We start from the raw sequence: 26452 nt of genomic DNA, 5'->3' as shown, positions 1-26452 counted from the left end.
TCAGAGAATCGATTATCGAATACTATATTCGGCCCAAAGTTTGTCAGAGAATCGATTATGTTGCCAGGGCTCACTCATCATGAACTTGACAAGCTACTTCTGTTTGCACTTTTTGTGCATAGAGTAGGACTAAACTGAAGATTGACTCCCTACCAAGTTCCATGATAGCTCGACCTGTGATGCACTGCACTTGGAGTTCATCGTTCTTCAACCGTGTGATCGTTCTCTTCGGTACGGTGCATCGAATCACCGCAAGGGACGTCGATCTGCCAAACGGATACCGCGCTGTCCTGGCACGGCAAGATGTCACAGGCTCACAGCCCAGCCTGCCGAATCAAACGGGATTAACGGGGGATCTGCCACTCTGAAACTGTGAAATTGAGGAACGACTTGGGCAAGATATCATATTGGGGGCTTTTAAGATTTTACGAGGATTTTAGCGATGGGCCATTGACTAAGCCAGGGATTCAGCAGTGTCGATTATTTCATTTTCGTGACGACGTTACAGTCTAAGACTGAAAAGTTAAAGGTGATCATGGAATGATGAAACTATTAATTGTTGTCATCGTTAGCTCAACATGTGACGTCAGAACAGAGTACTGTTTTGTCTTTACAAAGGCTCTGATTAAATTAAATAAATATGTCAAGCATTAACAGTGATTGTTGAGGTAATTGATTGCATTTTTCGTTACTTTTAAAGGCAGTGGACACTATTGGTAATTACTGAAATAATGGGGAGAGGTTGATAAATTTTGTGAGAAACTGCTCCCTCTGAAGTGACGTAGTTTACGAGAAAGAAGGAATTTTCCAAGAATTTGATTTCGAGACCTCAAGCTTAGAGTTTGAGGTCTCGCAATCAAGCATCTGAAAGCACACAACTTCGTGTGACAAGGGTGTTTGTTCTTTCATTATTATCTCGCAACTTCGACGACCAATTGACCTCAAATGTTCACAGGTTTGTAATTTTGTACACATGTTGAGATAAACCAAGAAGACTGGTCTTTGACGATTACCAATAGTGTCCATTGTCTTTAACCTTTACCGTATTTCACAGTAATTGGCATTACATCTCTTAACATAGCTCTTTCTTCATAGCGATCGCCTGAAGATGGTTCCTCAATTTGCCTTATATTTATTTAGCTCACCAATGGCAATGGCAAATTTGCTTCAACAAATTAGCGGAATTTTAGAGGCTGGTGATTTTATACGTCATTGCAATTGAAGTTGTTCCATAAATAATTTGTTCTCACACAAAGTTCGGGTTGAACACTATATAAAACTAATAGACTTTTACGATAGATTATGTCAAAGTTTTGTGATTGATGGCCACTTTAAGCAAAATGCTGACTGGTTTTGCCTTTCAGCCTCGTTTTGGGTACATTAATCTGAAACGCAGATAAACCAAATCAACATCCATGATATAGTATACTTTCAAAAGAGGGCGCTGTAGCAAAATCAGACTTCATCATTTCGTTCGACGCTCATAGTCTCTCTGCACAAGTCTACCAGTTTTAGGATTAATTGTACAACCCAAAAGCTCACTGAACATTAACTCTTTGTGCAAAATTAACTTAAACATAGTCACCGGTTTCAAATTGAGTTTTGTATGCTCTACAAATTTCTTGCCATATTTATCTGACGTTCACTTTTATCGACAATTGCAATCATTGTTTTCTTATGAATTTTTGTTTCAATCAATTGTTTCAGTATGGAGAAAGTGTTGATGGATTGGATCAGCGATTAACTAAAGTTTCCAGGATGGCTTCATTAGGTAAGATCGTTTTTTCCTACTTTTGAAATTATAAAAACTCACCGCGGGAAGTATTAACAGCGCCCTCTTTTGACTTATACAGTTTGACAATTCGACATTCTTGGTAATGGCATAATACATGAGAAACAAAAAACAGAGCCATGTTGACAGTGGCGTACCAGAATGGGATAGAGTGCTCGAGACCCGACCCCAACAATCGACCCGGTCAAAAATCGTCTAAAATTGAATGATCAGAAATGTGATTTTATAATATTTGTTTCTTGTTTTCGTGTAAAACATCTGTCGTGCATTATACAATTATTAAGACTGTTTGCTAAATTGCATGGTTCACAGTATATCAATTTATAATATTTATGTACGTCGTACACCTCTTGCAAACCGTTTTTAGTTTCTATGACCCAGCTTTCCAACCAAAAGGAAAATATCTACATCACTGTATTTTGAGACTGACAAACGTTCAATACACACTGAACCTCTTCTGTAAGGTGTCATTATCGTAATGGATACTTATTTCATAAAACAGTTCAGGAAAAATACAGATACCAGATAAAGATCAAATGAGCAATAAGCCTAGATAGAACCAGTTGGGGAAATTTCACCAAAATGATCTTTATTATGACGGTAAAAATGTTTTAAATAAAGTTAAGAAAAGTAACAATCAATCAATATTTTCAGTAAGAATCTTGTATAATCTGAACTGCTTCTTCCCTCTGCGTTTTGAACACTGCAGAATAGTCGCATGAGAGTCCGCCCTCTTGTGTCTCTCATGTACCAAATGTCTCCTTTGGAAATGCCCGTTCAAGATTGATTACCAAACAACCTCATTGACATCTAGGTTAGATTCATACAGAGTTCTCCTTCACACACGTCTCCTGTCACAGACTCAACACATAATCAGTCCCAACTTGATAAAACTAATCGCAAAACGAGGTCTCACCTCATAAAAAAACCCGGAAGCATACAATGTAGCCATGGCAACAGCACGACTGGTAATTACAAAATATCGGCGCAGTTGAAATTGCCATCTCAATGGCGCTGCATTGGGTTTCGTTCCTTTATTGTATTATTCTGAGAATTCTCGTCATGTTTATGCCAGTATAAGCAGTCGTTGATTGTGGTGAAGTAGCACTTCTTGAATCTTGTTCTAATTCTAAAAGTGCGAGAGTTTGGTGTTCATGTTTCAGAAACTTAGTTAGACAGATAATATGACATTGTCGCCACTTTATGCTAGTCACTTTTATTTGAGTTACAAAGTTAGTTTTGAAAATATAGGGGGGCGTAAGCCCCCTCTTGCCCAACAAATTATTTTGAACAAAATCACAAAACAATGTTTCATTACATAAAAAACTCCTTAAAAAATATTAACATTTGAGACGTTTGGTTACGCCACTGAAAATCAAAGTGAGTCTCGACAGGAAATAGTCGGGCAATTCTTGTGATAGCTGTTAATATCTCCTTATGCGAAGGTGTAGAACAAGACGGTTTGGGACAGCTGCAGCATCTCACCGATATTATTCGCCTTCGTCACTGTTTACGAAACACCTACTCATTCCCTTGGAGGCGTTTTGAGGCTAAATTTACGTTCACTGTAGAATTGTTTGTCAATGGGTCAGCAACCATCTGCCTGCCCGGCCAAACGAATGAACTCTGGGCGGTCTTGACTGCGGGAAAAGAAGACGCGTGGTCTGTTTGTATATAAAACGACATCCATCAAAATGAAAATCAATGATGTGTTCCTACAGCGCCTCTTGTGGCGAGCACGTATCATGTTGATTTCCCCCTTTTGATCAACATGGCCGTTTTAACGTGTTTGGTCCAGATTCGTTTCAAAATGATCCATTCCTCTTATGTTGTTTCAAAGACAACAAAATACAGAGCAGAAAGAGAGTTTTTTGCAGAGCGGTAAGTTGACAATTGAACTTTTCAGGAGAACACATTTCAAAGGCATAGTGTACCCAGCCTCGCTACCGTGGGCAGTGCGCCGTTTCGATACCTCTCGTCACGTTATGGGTGAGCAAGGCATGCTGGGGGAAATGCCATGGTGAGATCGATCACCCATGGGAACAAGGTTGCATAGCACCTGAAGAGTCAGCTTCTCCTCTAAATTAGTATGGTCCCTTGTTTGTGTTGTTGCTTAATCATTGCTTTGCAAAGGGAATCAAACAACGGATATATTCATAACAGACAATACTAATGTGCACAATATGCAGTCTTGCATGTTGTTTATTTTGTTTAACATGTTTGCGTGATTAACACATACCACCCCAGTTCATTATTCCCAGTCAATAAATAGTAAAAGAAATGAGCCACGAGAGCTCCGGATAAAATATAAAAACTCTTTATATTCTTCAGACATTCAAATAAGTAATAATGCACTCAAGGTGCAGCACACATCATGAATGGGAAATTATGTTATCCTACCGGCGTCGGCTGAGATTTTTACCCCACGGTAGGCTTGGAATATGTAAGTACGGCCCGTGGATATGCAAATATGAAGAGCCAATTATTTCAAATTATACACCTGGGGCGTATTGCATTTCATTAACGATATATTACAGGTTGGCACGGTTCTGTTTACATTGATCTGGTTCCGGATAGTATTAATACTGAAGTTTGCTCTTTAATAGACTTTCCATTCTGATTTAAACAGACTCGGGTTTAAAAAAAATCCCTCCTACTCTTAAAAGATGAAAAGAACGCTGATTGCCACACCGGAATGATCGACAATGTCCAACAGCCTGAGGCTAGTCTATGTTTAAAAGGTCACTTGACACTTCCCGTACACGACTCAGTTGTTGACCTCAGCTTGACCCCACTCTTTCTCCCCCATCACCGAGCACAAATCCATTTAAGCACAATGAGTATTTATGGACGCATTTTTTGTCACTCATTTCCAGACCATTACCAATGTGAAACGTCTGAGCGGTGAAAAACAAAATCGCAGTTGCGCGGACTGTTTTATCCTGACCACGGTGGACTGCGTGTGAAGATCAATTTCCGGAAACGATTTAAAGGCACTGCCGTCGATTTCACCAAACGCTTCCTAACTTAGGACGGGTTAAAGGGACACACCGGCCGAATTGGGCTATTTGGGCTACAAAATAGACTAAGATATGACTTCAACGGTCTTCCAGGAATGAAGAAGAACAGTCCTTAAAAAAAATCAGCAAATTTAGCCGTTTTTGAGCACTTTAAGACAAAAACGCAGGTCGCGTGATTGTTCTAACCAAAAAGTGGTACAAACAATCACGTGACCTTCCGGGCTAGTTTTACTTTCAGCCGTCTAAAAGTAACTTTTACTTAACCAAATTTAAATCTTTTTTTTACAAAATTATTTACGAATAATTGACGAAAGAGATCATGTATTCAAATTATCGCTACAAAATGTAAATAATGGTGAAAAATCTAACGTAAGATTCACATTAAAAGAGTCCGTGTAACGGAAGCTTGTTATATGGCCGCTTTAGTTTTTCAAAATCATTTTTCGCTAAATACGTGACATTTTGATGATTTTTTTACAGCAACCATCTATACAAACATTATTTATGATTCTACACCCCTAAATTGCGTAAACGGTGAGCCGGTGTGTCCCTTTAAGTTTTGTATTCATAGAAGTTAGGACGCATGGAACCCAACCTAAGTAAGGACGAGTTTCTCGAGACTAATCCTTCAGAGGGAGCCGTTTCTCACAATGTTTTATACTATCAAGTCAACAGCTCTCCAATGCTCGTTACCAAGTAATTTTAATATGCTAACAATTATTTTGAGTAATTACCAATAGTGTCCAGTGCCTTTAAGCATTCAGTCACGCCAGTTTGTTGAATCACTAACTGGCTGGTCTTTTATTGCCATGGATACGACACCATTTGAATAACATTGTGCGAACATGACTTCAAAGGAAACCGCTAAAACACCTGTACCAATTGACTGTAAATATTAAACATTTTATTATATTTCTCTGAGAATCTGACGGTATATTTTATGTGAATAAGTGTCTACACATCATCTCAAGGTATTCCTTCACGAAACTTAATAACGGTGCATTGCGAAATATGTTTTATTGAGGAAAAGGGTCATGGGTTCCAAATGGAATCGCAATATCCAGGTTTGCACCAAGCTAGATTTCTTTATTAGATTGCCCCAATATCTGCAGACGAAAGGCACATAAACATCACACTGTGGAAAAACCCGTATAATGCATGGGAGGCTTCCCATTAATGTTTCATTGAGTACAAATCAAATTGGGAACATTGTATGTTTTGAAGTCATGATTTACTGTTGTGCTTCTCAACTACAAAATCACTAATCATCTCGACGTGTGGGGCGGGGGGGGGGGGGGGGGAAATACATAGGAGAGTTCCTGAGTGCAGTTGCAATATCTCGCACGAACTACTCGTTGGAAACGTAAATGCCCTCTCCTCGTTCATCAGAAGACGTGCACATCGTCCGTAGTGGGTAATTTATCACCATTGTAGTTTAATCAAAGGGAACGAATAGAAAGACTGCCGTGGACGGTGTTAGATGAGTTGATAAAAATGACACTACAGGAAGAGTCCCTTGTTTATTATGAATGCAAAATTAAATTATATATAAACATGAGTCAGTTCGTATTCGGGCATGCCTTTGTTCATGAAAAATATACTGTTTGGGTTAACACACAAGAACATCGCTCAATGTCAAAAATAATGGCACATTTTTTTTCTTCTTCAGGTTTGTATTTGTGTTTCAGAATGGACATTTTTGGCTACATTTGAGTTTAGTGTCTTCACTTATTTGTTTCTTGAACGATGTTTCAAATGTTGATTGAGTAATTCGTAATATTTGATATGGTATGAAAAGTAACATATGGCAATATAGAGCTTTTTGGTTTTAACCATAGTGCAGAGTTCCCTATAGATATAGTAAGGTTTGCGGTTCACTCGACGTATATGTGGTTTAACCGATGAGTGGAAATGCTCTGATGATGTAAAAAATAAGAGGCTATTTGGTGATGATCTCGAATCTGTCTCTTCCATACACGTTGTCATCAATGTCTGGTTTACACCTGCTCCGTTGCGATCCAGGGTACCAGCGAACTGACGAGGCAAGTCCAAAGTGACAGTACAAGAAAGCGGGGGTTGCTTGTGCACGGCATAGCTGAATCGTTCAGTGAGCTAGTCTGCATCAGCGGGTACGAGCAGGTTATGACTATAGTGGGAGCCGACGAAGACGTCCCCACTCTTTCCCCTAACCAATAACCTCTAAAAGCCCTGTGCCCCTGGAACCACAGTTTTATCTCTCAGTGGCCGGGAGGCTGCGGCAGTTGTCCACTCTATAACGTCTTTGGTTTTTAACCCGTGGCTTTTCAGGGAACATACTGGTGCATATAATTACCCACTCTAAGCTCTGGAGTGTTCAGCATTGTACCTTCACTCGTCCAGTCAGTGTGCTTAGCACAGGATACGCTTTACGGTGAGTTGTCTTTCTGAAATATGTATCTCTAATTTAATATATGTCTTTCACGATTTAAAAATGAACCGCTGGTTTGATATTGTTGTCCATATTTTGATTCATTGAAATATGTTTATCTGACAACCAAATGGACTCAGCGTTGTGTATTATTATTATTGAGCATATTCACTAATTATTTTGAAATGAGAAGTATACACTATGGGCGTAATCACATAAACACAGTTTTAGATTAAACGAAGAAGCGTGTATAAAAGTCAAATTAATGAAGCAATGGCATAATAATAATTCATCTATCCATACATGATCATTGACGGTGTTGTTTACTTGGTGTTATATTACCCGTTGCTTTTGTTATAATGCAAATTTAATTCAAATTTAATTATGCTTATATGTGTATGTATTTCAAGGAGATACATTTTGAGACAACTGTTTCCACTATAAGAAAATATATTTATCACTACTAATCTTCCATACTGTAATACAAATACAGCAACACTCCAATACTGCGAATTCTTGTCAACTAATGTATGTTCTAAACAACAAACCGATGTCTTTTTCTGATCACAATTTTGTTGAAATCCAGCTGCGCTTTTTATAAACGATATTATAATGGTATAGTTTCTATAAGACGATATAGCTTATAGCGGATGTATCTACTGCGATGAGCGCAGGTGTCAGCTTCTGAGGAACTATCCCTAACGATCGTGACAACTGTTCTATACTGCTGAAGATCACTCAGGCTAATCCTCGAAATGTTGGGTGCAGCTGATCGCAAAAGCTGATGATTTAACCGTCGTAAGAATTTGTGTTTCATTTACTGACTTATCTTTTCAAAGGTTATTCACGACGTCAGTAAACTATTATTTGCAAAAAAAAGATATATCGTTCGAAACGGTACTCAGCTAAGGTGATGTGACTTGTTGTCTTGTCGATAATTCATGTTAATATATTGTGTGTCCTTTATAAGTAAATTTTTCGCAGGCTGCTTCTTGTGTACACACTTGTAATTATTCTTAACAAAATCCTGACGCCCCATTTTTAAATTCACCATTTCAGACGTTCAACATATTATACAAAAGTATGTTCTACGAGATGCGAGTTTAATCAAAACCCAAAGGAATAGAAAACCTTTCAAGACTCCATCATAGAAGCTCTTAATTTGTCTTTTGAGAATCGTCCACACATTAATAATAATACAATTACAAGACTTCATATTCTCCTGAAGGTTTATTAGATAACTTAAAATGGGTTCCCATTGGGACCGAGCGGATGTGCGGTGCTTACGGGAAATCCCATCTCCTCATTCCATTAATTCATAAGATAAACTGATTATCGCCTCCATCATGTAATATGACATTCAATGTTTCCAACTGCTATAATGTTTGAGATTTAATATAAGAGAGATTCGTAGAAGGATGGTTATTTCACCACAGTCCTGTGTGCCCTTGCCTTTGGCCACTAACCACTCACTAGACGAGAAGTATCTGTCGTCCTTCCAAACCGGGCGTCGTTGTTTGACCAGCTGGATTGTGAGCTCCACGTTGAATAATCTGCTGGTTCAGCGCAGTGTATTTCGTGGCAAAATAATGGATGTGACAGCTTCAATGGTGGCCTTTGTTTGCAAGATGTACAGTGACTTGTCTTTTACTCATCTTACCCTTCAATTTTGTGAACAGGATGTTTGACTTTGCATTTTAAAAACCGCAAACGTAATTTAAAAACTGATGGTACACACCAAATCTTAATGGACTGCAATTAAATTACAACACGTCACTTTTTGCTTTAAGAACTCTAAGCAAACTTGCACCGAATAAAACTGCAGTAATTGTCAAAATGTACACTATATACACGAACATAATCAGGGCTTGGTTTTACAAGGAGTTAAGATTTTTCTTAAGTGCTAATCAATCTTAATTATAACGTAAAGAGTGTTGTCACAATATAAGTCACTATGGTAATATTGACAACTCATTTTAGGATGAACATAAGTGCTTTATGAAATGGAGCCTAGGTTCATAACTGTGCATTTGTACCGGATGCGCTTAGAGGGGCCAGACTGCTGCCGTCTAGCCTCGTTTCGGTTACATGGATGTCATATTTGTCTGTTTTGAACAGAATACATAACCACAAGGAATACTTTCCACCCGAAGATGTGACATCACACTATCTTCCAAGAAGTTAATGGTATTGAGCATCAGGAGATCTAAATTGCATCTCTATGGATATTATTTCAATGTCGATGAAATCTACACCTTTGTGTCTGAGTTGCGGTATGGATTTGTGGCTTATATTTCATAGTGTTGATAACAACGGGCGAGTCTAAACTACACTCCTTATTTAAATTCTCTATTTGTATTTACTGGTCATGACGTATTCTGAAAGAATCTTTACATTTCCTATAGTAATTACACTGCTGTTTGTGACGTTGATTGGCTTCTATTGATGTCGTGATATCCTTTGTTTACACGTCAATGCCTGTTATGAACTAGCATTTCCCGCCGGAAGAAGTCTTGTATTGAAAAATGCCTCATTTGGTGCAATCAAGTTTAGTGTGTGCGCCCACACATAATAAGGCGTGTGCTACTGTATATAACATTATGTGTTTTTTTATTTTGATAGGAGAGTTCATTCAAAGTTAATAAACATGTCATCTCGGGAACCAACGACTATGTAAATTATTGAGAGCACTACACCTCTTATACGTGACAAAACTGCATGAAGTCACAGAAAATTTGAATTACACCCAGTCAGTTATTGACGAATTTTAACATCTCAAACGTATTTGTTTTTCGCAAACAATGATCCCTGTCTTAATATAATTTTCTCTAAATGTCTGTTCAGTCCACTGAGTCAGCGTCTCTTATTGTCAGAAAAACAACCTAAGTGATGAATTCTGTTCTGATGTTTAAACAATACGTTCCATCCAAGTGCTTCCATCGTGGATTTGTTTAACCATGGTGTGATATTAACTGAAGAAGAATCAACTGTGAAGTGATGTTTTCCCGCACTGTTGTCGTTATGGCACACAGTGACGTGCTTGTTTGTTTGTTTAAGTTGACTCGGTGCATGGAAGTCTACTTGAGTTTGACTTATTGTCCATTGATGCATAAAATCTCAGCATGGATGACTTGCGATGTACTGTGAGCGTAGGTTTGTAGTTTATAATTCCGTAAAACAATCGTCAAAATAACCACCAATGTAAATAATGACTTTAGTAAGAAGCTTCAGTTAATTCATCATAATAGAGCTATCTTTATATTAGGCGATGATATAAAGGGACTTCTCATGTACCAATCAAAATGGCAACACGTTGTTATTTTGTATTAAACAATGATTCCAACATATTCCTTATATTGATATGAGTTATATTCCTTGTACTAAAATATGAAAACATCGTAAACGGAAGTAATTGCTTAAACCTTTTGTACGGTATCTCATTATCACATGTGGTTTTCATTTCACATAAAAATATTATTCAACCCTCTTGAATTTCGTCGTTCACAAAAGGAAACTTCAAAACTTTCGAATCCTACTTAAAAGGAAACTTGAATTGAATATTTTCTACTTCACAAAAGGAAACTTGAATTGAATATTTCGCATTTCACAAAAGGAAACTTGAATTGAATATTTCGCATTTCACAAAAGGAAACTTGAATTGAATATTTTCTATTACACAAAAGGAAACTTGAGTTGAATATTTTCTATTTCACAAAAGGAAACTTGAATTGAATATTTCGCATTTCACAAAAGGAAACTTGAATTGAACATTTCGCATTTCACAAAAGGAAACTTGAATTGAATATTTTCTATTACACAAAAGGAAACTTGAATTGAATATTTTCTATTTCACAAAAGGAAACTTGAATTGAATATTTCGCATTTCACAAAAGGAAACTTGAATTGAATATTTCGCATTTCACAAAAGGAAACTTGAATTGAATATTTCGCATTTCACAAAAGGAAACTTGAATTGAATATTTTCTATTACACAAAAGGAAACTTGAATTGAATATTTTCTATTTCACAAAAGGAAACTTGAATTGAATATTTCGCATTTCACAAAAGGAAACTTGAATTGAATATTTCGCATTTCACAAAAGGAAACTTGAATTGAATATTTCGCATTTCACAAAAGGAAACTTAAATTGAATATTTTCTATTTCACAAAAGGAAACTTGAATTGAATATTTCGCATTTCACAAAAGGAAACTTGAATTGAATATTTTCCATTACACAAAAGGAAACTTGAATTGAATATTTTCTATTTCACAAAAGGAAACTTGAATTGAATATTTTCTATTTCACAAAAGGAAACTTGAATTGAATATTTCGCATTTCACAAAAGGAAACTTGAATTGAATATTTTGCATTTCACAAAAGGAAACTTGAATTGAATATTTCGCATTTCACAAAAGGAAACTTGAATTGAATATTTCGCATTTCACAAAAGGAAACTTGAATTGAATATTTTGCATTTCACAAAAGGAAACTTGAATTGAATAATTCGCATTTCACAAAAGGAAACTTAAATTGAATATTTCGCATTTCACAAAAGGAAATTTGAATTGAATTATTTGCATTTCACAAAAGGAAACTTGAATTGAATATTTCGCATTTCACAAAAGGAAACTTGAATTGAATATTTCGCAATTCACAAAAGGAAACTTGACATCGCTGTTTGATATATGACGCTATGAAACTCTATACAACCAGCCCTGGGCTCAGATATACTTTCTAGACTAACAGAATACCCAGAAACTCCCACCCATGTCTTATAATCACGATCTCATTGTTAAAGCCACGGTTTAGGAATATTTCATTACTTAGCCATATAAAAGCACTATGAATGCATTGGTGAACTCAATAGCAATAGAGAACGCTTTTAACCGGATTAAAGACTTACGGGCTAAGCTTCTGACTTGGTATTTTCATGCAAGTGTCAACTGTGCATTTGATGTTAAATAAACTCAGTATTTTTGTATCAATTGAATATGCCTTTCTATGTATGGTGTATAGCTTTCTCACGATTTTGAAAACCATGTATAAAAAAATCTTTAAACTGTGGTATTTAACATGATTTTGTGTTCCAACTTGCAGCCACTTAAGATGATATAAATTGATGAAGGTTTACGTACAACCGATCAAGTGTGTTTTAGGGGTTACATATTGAGGGATTTGTATATTATAATGGGCGTGTTTTGATACTGAATTGAACCGTAAAAACCAAATCGGTGAGTGTATTTTGCAACGGTAGAGCGGTTTCATTGAGGCGTGTGTCAATTTGAAAGAATCAAGGAATTGAATAATGAGACAAGTGACCTTTAACTGTTTCAGCTCACTGACTTATGTCGTCAAGGAGCAGATTGGAAAATGCGGTTAGAATTCTCAATTGGGCAAATATGAACTTTGTACTGGTTCTGGCCATGGAGCAACTGACTCGGATTCTAGTGAGTCGTTATTGAAACACAAATCAGTAATGGTAATCTAACTTTAAATAGCATAAGAATTGATTACCTTATACGACATGGTCAACTATATATACAATTATGTTGTATATGATATCTAAACTTAGCCACAGTATGTATTGCATAACGTCAAGCTTGCAATTTATTTCAATAAGCATAAAACAAACAAAAATTACTGTTTTTTGATTATAAAGATAAAACAGTAATTGAACACAATCGTGATTTTTGTAATTTTTCAGTCCTATATCACTTTGTCAAAGGGTTTTAAAGAGAAGTGGGCATTAAATTAAATATCTCCAAAGAATACATTTATGTCTTAGAAAACACTGCTTTCATAATCTTTGTATTTGGGCATTATTAAATTTGTGTTTAAAAGGTTTTAACCAGAATACCGAATTGGACATGAAGTATGCCAAATCTACTTGACACCTTTGTCTGATGCACCAGAAACTGTTAAATTATGTCCGACAGAATTTTCCCCACGATTTACTCTAGCAATATTCATGAAACTATAAACAACAAAATTCAACAAAACAAAAGAGAAAGAGAGAAGCTGTCTGTGCATTGACATATCGACCCTTGCATCCATCAAGATGGTAGCCTTGTGTTTTGGGAATATACCGCGGGCACGATGGGGCGTTGGGTCGGCTTAGCATTCCGGAGGAGCATGGAGGAGACGAGCGGACCTATAAGACGATTATACTTGTAATCCAAGCATGAGAAGATGTCACGCTGTGTCTCAGAGAGGCAGGAAGACGTGAGGGGAGAAAAAGCTTTCTAACCGGCTGCTGCTCACTCTGAGAATAATCATTCAAAGGATAAAAGGATGAAACTTAAGCCATCTTTGTGTAGACTTTACAAACAGCTCATCCTTTTATCTATATATTTAGAAAGCGTAAAGTTGGCATTATATGTTTATGCCGATACTATTATATTTGACACACAAAAGTTGGCATTTTGAATACTTAGGGGTTGTCTAATTTTAAGGAAAATGTTACACTAAGCACAGTTGTAATTAATGTGTAATTCCACAAAGTAATGGGACTGGGCTGTAAACCATCCCTCTCTATACATCTTTGGTTGAGAGGGCATTTTCTAGGAGGAAATTTACAAAAATGTGGCAGTTTTTGATTTTGGGGTAGTAAAATTTCAAGGAAAATGTGATACTCTGGTAGGGTGTCCAATCGCCGATAGCAATATTGCAATAACAGTTTCAGTTATTGTGTAATAATAACACAACATATTGGGGTCGGGTTGCATATATTGGCCATCCCTCTCTACACAAACTTGGCTGAGGGGGCGTTTTCTAGGCGGGAAACGTTAAATGTAATTGTGACGCAATGTTTCTATCATCATTTTCAAAATGCTTCCCCCTCCGTGTGTAGATCACCTTGAGATGAAGCAAGATTTCCTGTTTGTTACGACCCTGTAAACCGCAATCAAGGAATATCCCAAGATCAAATCACTTCATCAACACCAATAATGTAGTCCTCGGTCTGATCGTTGAATGGTGGACAGCACTTACTATTGGTAGTTGCCTGGCAACCACTGACATTCATTATAAATCCATCCAGATTAAGGAGACTTAAAGAGCGAGTGTTTTTTGACGAGGAGGCTTGACATGGTATTCCACGGCGTCGTCCATTTTCTGCTGGATTTCTTTTAATACATAGTCGGGTTACCTTATGGATAAAACCAGTGTAATGTTTATTTCTGATGAATTTTGCTGGAATCGAGTCTTTGAACCTGTATTGGAGTACATTGGTCTGGGTGTTTCCTTTGATTGGTGATTGATCTTATGAATGCAGTATTTAGGACAACATTAATGACTTTCAAGATATGGGGCTGTGAGCGATTCGTGGCGCTTATTTAATTTATTATTAGGGATCATACGAGACTGTTTCAGTATTGATTCACAATATGGCGGGAAAAAATACACTCAGATGAAATTAAAGGGACGGTTTTTTGTCTATGGTTTATTATTGACTGTGATTTTGCTCATATACGTTATGGCAATATTTCTCATGCATCGTATCACAGGCTTGGTGCTAATGATTGACAAGGCTTTCTATCCATAGTGACTTCCCATTGCCATTAGCAACAAAGATACGTAACATAAACAACCATTATTGGTAACCTCTCCACTTGCCTTCTCGCAGTCCCAAGTAATTATCCAGGAATATCGACAGTGTAAGCCATGCCTGTGTCTGAACACAAATTCACGCTGATAATTGCTCCCCAAGTCTATTTATACAACACATACTTGAAATGTAAATAATAAAACAGCCGTTGAGTAGATTGACTTTGCACTGATTTTCTCGCAAGAGCTGTGACTATTTTAGGTGCAAATTATTATTATTGCCTGCGTCAGTTTTGTAATTAAACGTTGGTTACTTGTTTGAGCTATAACTATTTTGTGAAGTTGACGAGATTGAAAGCATTGCGCAAAGAAAGTACACGAGTGTTAGCATCATCATACTGAAGATGTTTATAGCATTTTCAAGTACTGGTCGAAAGGTCGAGGAGTTTTTACCATTAACTCATTGGCACAAAATGGCCACGCGAATTACGAAAAACTCACTTGATATTACTATTTTAAACAAAGGGGGTGCAACTACACTTATTTCCCCCAATAAACAAATGTATATTATGGCCAGTGTTTTATTAATTGAATAATCTTGCTAAAAATGGAACCGGTATCACGTGACAAGATTTTGAGCATGCCGGTTGTTTTTGAGTGTGTTCAATGCCCCGGGGTTGACATCACGTACACGTACTTGTTTGATTATGTCTTCACATTAAGTCGCGGAAGCTGGCCTGTGGTGTTTAAAAATGTTGACGCGGTTGTCCCACAAGAGACTATCTTTGGACCAGCTCAGCAAAGGAATCGCAAGGAAAATCTATCTCACATCGGTCATAATCCTAGGATTTTGCTTATCTTTGTTTTATCTAACTCTAAGGTCCATGAACTGTTACAGAAAAAACAACTGCCGCGTTGACTCAGCTAAAGTATATACAGTTTGACAGTCACTGCTAAAAAACAAAAAAGTATACTGGTTATGAAGACAGACAGAGGACACTTGCAGAAACGTCGAGGTACTTTCTCTAATCATTGTATCAAAAATAACCTGCCTGAAACTACCACTGTGTTCATCATGTCTAGTTTATAATCCAAAGTATGTTGAAATCCTATAATGAAATGTGCGACACAACTCTGAAAACTTTTGTTTTCTTCAAGTAAATCATCTTAAAAACAAAATCATGTTGTTTTTACACTATTGCAATAATTTATTTAATTAATTATGAACAAACAAAACTTCCACTTTGAGTTCAAGATGTGGCCATTAATTGTTAATTGAAGTTTCTTGAACTTTTGAACTCTTGATTTTTTAAATTTATGACAGTAGTGTGTTGAAAAAAAGAAAAATTCCTATATTCAATTCATTATTGCTGTTGTCATCAGTCAATATCCGGACTCGTAGATTTGACATCTCAATGACGCACAGCAAACGTCATCAAGCGTCAATTACATGCTAGTTTTAATGTCTTAAATTGAGATTTACATCCAATCTTCAGATTAAGTAACTCCATTGACATAGAGACTCTCTGTACAGGTGATTATACAGAGTTGGTAATCTATCAATCATTTAGTGTCTCATTTCTTAAGACAGCGTTGCTTTAACGTCACATTTGAAGTTCTCTGTCAAGCCGTCATGTGTGCCTATGGTACAGCCAGCGGGAGCGTGCAACATAACAAACAGTTGAAAATCAGACCAGCAAAAAGCTTTTCATATTTAAACATAAAAAGACAAACACTGGTTTTTGGCTTGATGTTTCGACCCTATCAGTCTTTCTCGAAGGCTAAATGACGTAACAACAAACATGAACAGGTGTCAATCAACCTATATTTAAACATGTAATTGATTAATTCTAATAACCTCCACATTCTTTTGTTTTATAATGCATGTCATTGTGTGATGAAGAACGTATCTGGTATGGTTTTGTATACACACTTATGAATATTTTGTCCGATTCGGAGAAAGTCATGTGCCGTTTCTAATCGATGGTTTCTTAGCATTTCTTTGGTAGAGATGACTAAAATCTTGAAACTTCCTTTTCTTAATAAACTTACGGCGCTAGGGATAAATTTAACATCCTATTGTTGTGTGACTGCACATCACCCTATACAAGTTTAGTTCTGTTGAAAATGTACCACCTTTGACTGTGACGGCACAAAGAGTTCCCTTTTTCAGCTGTCTGCTTTGAACAGTTCTGTGTCACTTTCAATTAGATTCATATTTTTGCCTGACCTACTTTTTGATCTCAATAAACACGTTCCCATTATGTGCACATAAGCACATTCACCCTCAAAGGTCCTCATTGTAAAAAGAACGTGTATAACAGATTGCTTTCGTCTTGTGAAGAGCACGTTTTTATAAACCGTTGTTGAAACCTGTCACAAGCTGCCCATGAATGGTTATAAGATCCGCATGATTTGTTCGTCATTTTTTTAACAACGTCATATCCAACTCGTGCAGAATAATGCAACAAGTAATATCAACAGACATATGTCATTCTGCCACCATCTTGGTCATGTTCCCTTTATCCAACATGGACGGTAATATTCACTGTACGAAAAGGAACCAGACTGTTTGCCGTTCCAGCCTCACTTTGGTTACATTGATGTGAATAGAAAAGAATCAAGATGGTTTCACCATGATGGCAAAGGTATCTCCCAGTCCTCTATATGAATAATAAGGTCCAACTGGTCATAGACGTTCAAACTTTTGTTCAGCCTTATTTTTCCTTGATTTATTTATTTACAAAGCCTCATTTGTTGTGCGTCACCATCAGCGGTGTTTATAGAGTCTTCTCGATTTGTTTATATGCCAGAGCGATCGGTGACGTCATCCAACGGGGAAAACAGAGCACAACTTTACAATACTTTTTCTTTTGTGTGACCAAAGAAAAAAAGAATAAAGGGTGAAAATGTTATAAAAATATTAGAGTTCAGATATCGATCTCCCTTTTGAATTATCGGCCTGCAAAAATGTTCTCTCGCTCCTGTTCGTACTGAAATCTTTATAATTGCGTTCTGCAACCGAGCACTATATACCGCTGGCACACTGCCTAATGTCAAAACTACGCGCCTGGAACAACTGTGAAAACACTTCTCCCTCAAGTTCTTATGGCGTCAATATTTGTACCTGTATGCATGGAGAGCGTGGTATTCCAAATTAAAATACCTCAAGTTTCCTCGTATGTATTGATGAGTTACCTTGTGTAGGTGTTATGTATTTTTCAAAAGGAGTTGGAGTGGCGTGGACGGCCTTGTTGTTCCGTTCCTAGAGCCTGTTGACATCGTTGTGTAGTGATGACGTATTTTCTACGGGCCAGACTCACCTATGTTCACTCAGGCAAATCAACACCCTTAAAATAAATATCACTTATTACTGAATGCATAAACTCTGATTAACTGTAAATCAAAGTTGTTTTAATCTTTGTTGCTTTCATATTTAACAAACTGAAGAATTACCTGTTGAATATGTATTTGTAGATCTAGTACACACTGTTGTCTTGATTTTTAAATTGACTAGTCTGGTCTCATTGTCATTGTTATTTTTGTCATTGTCCTATCCAAGTCCTTGTTTGTCACAGGGAAATGTACTAAAGCTGTAAGCTTAACTTATTTTCTGCATGTTGGCAGCATGTTAATTGCACTCGCATTATCTTTGAAATTTCTATATTTATTGTTGAATTATGTGGCATCCATCTCTGCATAATTATACTCAATGTTATTTGTTTTAACTGTACGTTTAATTGTCATTGCAAACATACAAAATAATTGTGCATTGAATTGGATTTCTTGGTTTGCTATTAACCCCTTTTTACATGTTAAATAATGTGTGTTTCTGTAACATCTCCATCTCAGTGCATCGATATTTGCTCTTCTAGCTCTGAGTATTCTGAATTAACTTGCCTCTTCGTAATTGGAGACCTCCAGTGCTTTCGATTTGCATTTTTAACACAATTGTTGGCTCGCTTCGTTGATGCTGAAAGTGTATCCTTGCTATCCCTGGTGGCCTCTTCCCCATTTGCGTCCAAACTGCACCATGCCTCTTAAGATGTTTGAGTTTAAGTGTGTGCTGAAATGTGAGTTGTGATTTTATAAGATAAATCCTGATACATTGCAAGATAACAACTTGGTTTAACAAATTTCCATCAACATCTTCTTAATGTGCCATAAAAGTATATCCTACTTTGGATTTGAAGTTAATCATTATTTCTTATTTTTCTCAATCAAGATATTTGCTTATAATCGAATATTGAAGTTTACCTCCTACTCTCTATGCATATTTTACCTGTCCAGTCTCAACGGGCGGAAATGAGTGAATTTATTATTTCCGTCCATCTGTATGGTTGACTCTCTTCTCCCCGCTCACTCCACCCACGTTCTCATCTGACCTTAACCCTGCCATAACAATGCGCAAACTCATCTAATGAAACTTACGCATGGTTTCATATTGTTTTAGTCTAAGATAAAACGGGTCAACCGGTGAGATTGGTTTAAAATACGGTAGTAGTCCCTTTGCGGATGGGGATAGACACCACAAGGCCTTTTTATGCAGGGCAACTTTTCCGGTAATTTGGAGGCAACCAAGTGCTCTGTATGTAATAGGAGAACTGTTGGAGTACAACATGTATTGTTATATCGCTATTTTAGTGTTCCAAGAAACTGATGTGCGAATTGACAGTGAATGTTTTTTTCTTTTTCTTGGAGACTTCCTATATAACTGGTTGCCTGTTGCTCCGTTTGACATGGCCCTTAAAATCAATTGAAGCGTAGGGTGCCCTTAGCAACAGCTGCCGTCGATTTCACAAAGAGTTAGGACTCGTCTTATCTCGAGTTAGGACGAGTAACTCGTCCTAACTTAGGATTAATCTGAAGGTCTGCATGCTACAGTGTAGGGTTGAGACTCGTCCTAAGTCCTAAGATTAGTCTTAAGTTAGGAAGAGTTTTGTGAAATCGACGGATGTATGGCCATAGCCGCTGCTAAATCCACACGCTGCCTTATACTTTAGATAGCCTTTTTGGTCCTTTTCCTTGAGTGCAATACCAACCATCAATACTAATTCTCATGTGAACACCTCTAAAAAGTCTCCCACAGTCTCAGTTCCGTTACATTGATAAAATTGAATGTGAGAAAAGGCAGCATGGCCACTCACCATGGCCTTGCAGAGTGTTGAGGATAATATGTTATATAGAATATGTGGACAGTCACTACCACATGCAAGCCTATACAAATTTCATAAATAAAACCTACGTCTTTATTACGATCGTCACCAGAAATCCTTGAAGTTATTCCGTAATGAGAAAACGTAGAACATTGTATGACGTGTATAGGAACATTTGCTGTAAGTGTTAGATACGGACACCTCTTGGGAGTTAACAAAATAATTCCTTCCGAGAAATTGATGGTGGGTTTACCGCCTACTTGCTTGAGGAATTGTTTGCTTGTCGAGAACTCAAACAGTGATTTACGAAGGAACTGCAACGTGGAAAATAGCCTATAGCCCATGGTAATAAACATGAATATGCATTAGCTCAATTATTGTTCCGGACGATTTTCCGTTGATAGTGCTGCCTTGTTAATATTCAGTGCCATGTACGAAACTCAATGGCTCTTCAGAGGTGCGGTTCAGTGATGTTGTGTCCTCGTGAATATGGATGTTTCCTGATCTAAATTTAGTTTTGGTGATGTAGGGAAGTGTACGTTGGCTTATGGGGCCACTTCAATTCTAAGTTTGAATATTCATAAAGTCCGGAGGTACGTTGGGCACAAACTGACAGTTCGGTTAAAGATTATATGAAATTATATGAACATTTTTACATAAAACAAATTATTTTGAAAACTTATTGCTCATTAACTTTTTATTTGACACACTTACTTGTCATCTCAAAATTCATTTATTAATTCTTTGTTAGTGTTTCTTATTTAAATTATAGAAAAATTCTTGACGAATCATGGTATATGTTTTGTGTTAAATTTGCATCGGGGTTCATTATTTAAGTTGTACACATACACCGATTGTGTTTTAACCACTGTATTTTTTCGAGTCATAACTCGCTATTATAGAACACTAGACCATCAAACTAGAAGAAACAATCAGAGTTCGGCTTTGTTTGAAAGAATGAATTTGTTCTTTAAAAAAAAAGAACAAAATAGAGTAGATTTCTGCACACTTAAGAGCAAGATGAAGGCACTACTTTATCAGCAAACTTGGATTAATATAAAGGTTTTATTTCATGTCATGAAAGCAGCCTCAGTGAATCAATTCCCTCCATCAAACTCAATCCAGCGGGCTCAAGTAATTCATGTAATTCATTGTCATATAAAACGTTTAAGTGCCTCAAAATGTCTGTTTAGTGCTGTACAATGACTATAGAAGTTAAAATGCAGAGCCACCACTTATAGTTAACTCCAAATTGATCTATATTATACTTTATCAGAAGATTGTTGTTGTGAATGCGCTTTAAGTAATGTGCATTCAGTCTTCAATGATGCGATAAATGTGTAGAATAATTGTGTGAGAAGCTCCTTGCGTACAATAAGTAGAGAAAAAAGACATAGGAGGTGGGGTTGCGTTTTAATTTATAATAGGAAAGGGAATGTTCAGTAAAGGCTTACAGTATTGAAACACTTTATATAGGGCCTATACGAGAGTCTGTGTAGTTTATATTGATGTGGCCGTCGATGTCATTGTCATGAGGTCGTTGTCGCAAAATGTCATCGGTCTGACATCCACTCCTCAATGACTAAGTGAATGGATGCAACCACATGCTTATTAGCGCTTTGATTGCCTGTATGTTTTACAGCACCAAGCTTAATCGATTATACGGAAACTCCTTCTATACAAACCGACATGAAGCCGTCAAACAGAATCGAAATCAACGTACCTTGATACCGCAAGGCATGACATTAACGTCTCAACCAATTCCACGGTGCTACCGACCCTAAAAGAGCAATGACCAGTCTAGGAAACCCTGTCTCGTCTCTTTATACAAGATACCTTGGGGTTTTGCTGGGTAGAATTCGCGACCCTGAGCAGCTGAATATCCTATGATCGATAGTACACGGTAGGATTATATTTCATGATTATTCTCGAGTATCTGGCAACCGGCTCTCCCACCCATTACAAACGCTGTACTTGACCTATACTCGTCGTAAGTGTTCAAAACACTGCCCAACTCGAGTGGGTGTATTGGTTTGTTTTGACGATTTTGTTGGATGATGATGGGTTGAATGCAATGTAACATTCAACCCACTCACTCATTAATGTTATCTTTAACCTAATTGGACACCCACACCAACTGAAATTCAATGTTGCAATGCTTGACTTGATATTAAATAATTAAACCACTTTCCCTGTACTCATTTAACTTTCTAAACTTCTTAAAGGAACACGTTGCCTTGGATCGGACGAGTTGGTCTAAACAAAAGCGTTTGTAACCGTTTTTTATAAAATGCATATGGTTGGAAAGATGTTTTAAAAGTAGAATACAATGATCCACACAAGTTTGCCTCGAAATTGCGTGGTTTTCCTTCTACTGTGCGAACTAACATGGTCGGCCATTTATGGGAGTCAAAATTTTGACCCCCATAAATGGCCGACGTGTTAGTCGACAAGGTAAAAGGAAAACCACGCAATTTCGTAGCATGTTTGTGTGGATCATTGTATTCTACTTTTACAACATCTTTCTACCCATATGCATTTTATAAAAAACGATTACAAACGCTTTTCAAAGACCAACTCGACCGTTCCAAGGCAACGTGTTCCTTTAATGTTCTAAATTGTCTTCGCTTTATGTATTAATCAGTAATCCTTGTATCTCGTTATCGGATATCGAAATCAAGAACCTTAGCATTCTGGATGTGATGTGCAGAAACCCAGTCGAGTGCAAACTTGATTTCAAAGGCGACTTAGTAATTCAATTGGACACCATATACATCTCACGTCTTCTTAACAGATTTGACGAAACAATTTAGAATGGCTAATTTACAAACAATGACGTCACACTCCCATGAAATTGTTCTAAGTTTTTATGGTAAAATATTTTAGAATAAAATAACTGTAAAGTTGGTGTGTTACTACAGTCTTCTATGTACTTCATGTCGTCGTGATTTACCCCCAAAATGTACGTAGTGCCAAAAGGTAATTCGAAAATTTAAAAAAACAAGTGATAAGCCATTTAGAAGGCTGACTGTCAAAGAACGCTTTGCTCTGTTAGAAGTCTGATTAGATGACAGGCACTTTATAAAAAAATGTGTGTGCTTATGTCTATTAAAAGCTCTTTAATTCAATTTCGATAAGCGACAACACTACTGGCCAAAGAGGGAAACGTAGTTAATTATGAAATCCAAATTCGGAAAAATTGTGGCTTGTTTATTGATGTTCTTCAATATTTATTAAGATAAAATTACCTATATAGCTGTGGATGTTTACCGTGACTATGCAAAATCAATTATAGCCATCCACTTTGGGTGAGTGGAGTTCTAACTCAAAAATCACTCGTCCATGAGCACATTATTAAATCCAACTCGCAAAAGGCTTGCTGAACACTGTTCTGTGGCAACATTATTTGCAGAATTGTTATACTTGACATTTAAATATTTGTCGAGTGGCATCAATACAAAAAACAGATCGAGCTATAATAACTCCAAAGCCTGCCATAATTATATTAAACTTTTTGCACATGGTTATAGAAACCTACTTTACTTATTGTGACTGTTGGGTGTCTCCTAAATCAACATTCTGTCAAAGGTGTTTTTGTCTGTTTTTTTGAACAGAGCAGGTCACCCAGAAGGTAAACTCACAGTCGTATGTCCTATTTAAAAAAAAATGCCGAATCAGTGTCCAAAAGTATTAAATATATGTCTTGCAATTTTAATGCAAAGCTGTCTGCAACAATAACAATAATAATTAATCTCAATGCACTTTACATAATAATTATTACAAAAACTCATAATCATTTAAAACAATGATAGATTACATTAAAAGCACATTAAAAACAGTGGTACAACAAAAATAGTTATTCCTATACAACGTTAAAATACACAACAAGATTCATAATAAAGACATTGGACACTATTGGTAATTGTCAAAGATCAGTCTTCTTACTTGGTGTATCTCAACATATGCATAAAACAACAAACCCGTGAAAATTTGAGCTCAATCGGTCATCGAAGTTGCGAGATAATAATGAAAGAAAAAACACCCTTGTCACACGAAGTTGTGTGCGTTTAGATGGTTGATTTCGAGACCTCAAATTCTAAATCTGAGGTCTCGAAATCAAATTCGTGGAAAAATACTTGTTTCTGCTAATAATTATTTTGAGTTATTACCAATAGTGTCCACTGCCTTTAAGAGTGCGTTAAATTAGAGAATTCGCAATGCTAACCTGTCTTAAATGTTCACAATATGCCGATCTTAACTCAAATAAACACGTGCTCATCATTTCAATGCATGCCCGTACTAAGTCTTTACAGCAAACAGGCAGCATAATCGCACACTTTGTCTACAAATTTTAACATATTCCTTTATGCTACACGACCTCATCATATAGGAACTGTATAGCGAGCTCTATAAATGGATATCCGTTATACACTATTTTGTATGTCATATTTTGCTCAACTATTCTTCTATATCAACGGCAACATCTACTAACTTGCACTTTTGTCGTTATCGAGCTCGCGTTTGGGAAATTGCATAAAATTTGTCTTCAGAACTCAGAGCAAACTTGTTATAATGCAATAAAGGTAATGTACTATCCTCGAAGTCAACATTTATATCATTATTTTGTTTTCTTCAAAAGATGACAGGGCAACGTAATCATCTGCTCGAAGTGCTGCACTCTCTGAAAGGAGGCTAAGTGACTGATATTAAAATTTGTGAGGAATGGTGGGCCCTCTCTCATCTTGACCAGTAACATTGACTTGCTCGTTACCATTTAACTTATTTATTGGGTAAACATAAGTTGTGATGCTTTTAAGCTTTTAGACAAAACAAATATTAACTTATACAGATATTCCACTTCATATTTCTCTCTGTTTTCTAACAGCTTTATGGAGTTAAATATCCTGTTTCCAGATCAAAGTTCAACCCATCAGCCTAAATTGCTTTTTCCCAATATTAATCTATTATCCCGATGTCATGTCCATTGTAAACGGTGCCTGCTGGAAATGCTCTCAGGGCGACGAGCACAAAGCCGTCGAAATTGAAATGAGTCTATAATAACAAAGGGTCATAATATTAATAATCTCTTCTTGACCACGTTGCTTCAGTGCACTTCGTTTAACCATTCTTTGCTTTTGTTAATTTTGCACTTTGTATACAGACAGAGTTGGATAGCTTTGTTTACTTGATTCAATTTGATCGTTGACGTCATAATAATTTACATAATTCTCAGATAGGTGAAATTTTAAATATGGACGCAGTTCATGTATACCATGTTCCCGATTGTTTCGAGTGATAAGACATTAAAAGTAAAAGGGCTTGAAAATAATAAGATTATCTTGCACATAGGTTTTCGAAGTTTTTTAAGGTCTGTACATAATTCGATGCATGTTTCCTGGTGCACCGTTCCTGTTATTGTATGTAGAGAGGGTCTTTTGATCTTTAACATTTGAAAGGGGCCTGCCTCCATGCTTTAAACATTGTTTTGCTGGCAGAAAGTAGACTAGGATTTATGATTCCAAACTGTCCATTTAACTAGTTTTGTTATAATGTATGTTTCGCTTCAAAGTCAACATAATGGTAAAATGGTGATCCATCAAATCATGCTTGATGTATTTTCATTGCTGTGCATTCATCTTATAGTAGTCATTGATTGTCATTAAAGCTCCATTTACACGCCTTTTCATATAGCCAGTCATGCCCAATTGGTAATACTTGACATATGTTATTAAAATGGTGCTTGGCCGACGTAGAAGCTAAGCTGAAACGATTAGGCGCCGAAATGTCACTGTTCCGCGATCGTTTCTGCTTTAAAAACTCTAAATAAGTGATTTTTTTCTTCAGTAAAGCATGCAACCCTTACTTCGAGAGAAAAATAATTGTACACTAGGGGTCCATTCATTATTAATCCAGGCGAGTGTCATTTATCCCATTCGAAATAAAGCAATCAAACCAAGACTGGAAGTGAAAACAGTCTGGCTCCTTTTGAAACGTAAGAAATCAGTATTGACGGTCGTTGATGTAGACGAGGAACAATGCCAGCGCAAACGTTAGGGATGTAAATTACGACACTGAAACAATGTTGGTTCCGTGGTGGCATAAATTGTAGGTTTTTGGTTCCATATTATACCATGATGTTCCATCTTATTATAAACAGAAATAACCAATTAGAACTCTACTGGTTTTGTTTCATCCTCTTTGAGGTAGATTATTAATTTGTCGTTTGTTTGTTGTTATTGTTTTGAATTTGTCAGACATTTCAAAGTAAGCCCTTTTGGCTTCTGTAAAATGTCCCCATATTGATTTGCTCCGTATCCATTGTACATTATAAAATTGTCGTTTCATTTTAATTAATTATATTCTTGACCTGTTTTTGACTGTCTTTGACTTAAATAATTGTACTTAATTTGTTTATTAATGTCCTTGTTTCACCAATATGGAAATTAATCTTGATTGATTGATTGATTGATTGATTTAATTTGGGGCACTAGTCCTGTTTGTAATCCGCAAATGCAAAGCCATTAACGTT

At 36.7% G+C, this 26452-nt stretch overlaps 1 protein-coding gene across 1 annotated transcript in view; it reads left to right on the top strand.

Annotated features, from left to right (window-relative positions):
* The first annotated feature begins 6869 nt into the window (after nt 1-6869).
* The window catches only part of LOC139947466 (uncharacterized), a 36231-nt gene continuing 16648 nt past the window's right edge, over nt 6870-26452 (top strand). Inside the window, exon 1 of the mRNA XM_071945382.1 lies at nt 6870-7222. The gene's annotated coding sequence lies outside the window, so the exon portion shown is untranslated. The remainder of the gene's footprint in view (nt 7223-26452) is intronic.

Source organism: Asterias amurensis, chromosome 14, assembly GCF_032118995.1.
Source record: "Asterias amurensis chromosome 14, ASM3211899v1".
NCBI lineage: Eukaryota > Metazoa > Echinodermata > Asteroidea > Forcipulatida > Asteriidae > Asterias > Asterias amurensis.
Note: the sequence above shows the minus strand (reverse complement) of the source record. Positions and strands in the feature narration are given on the sequence as shown.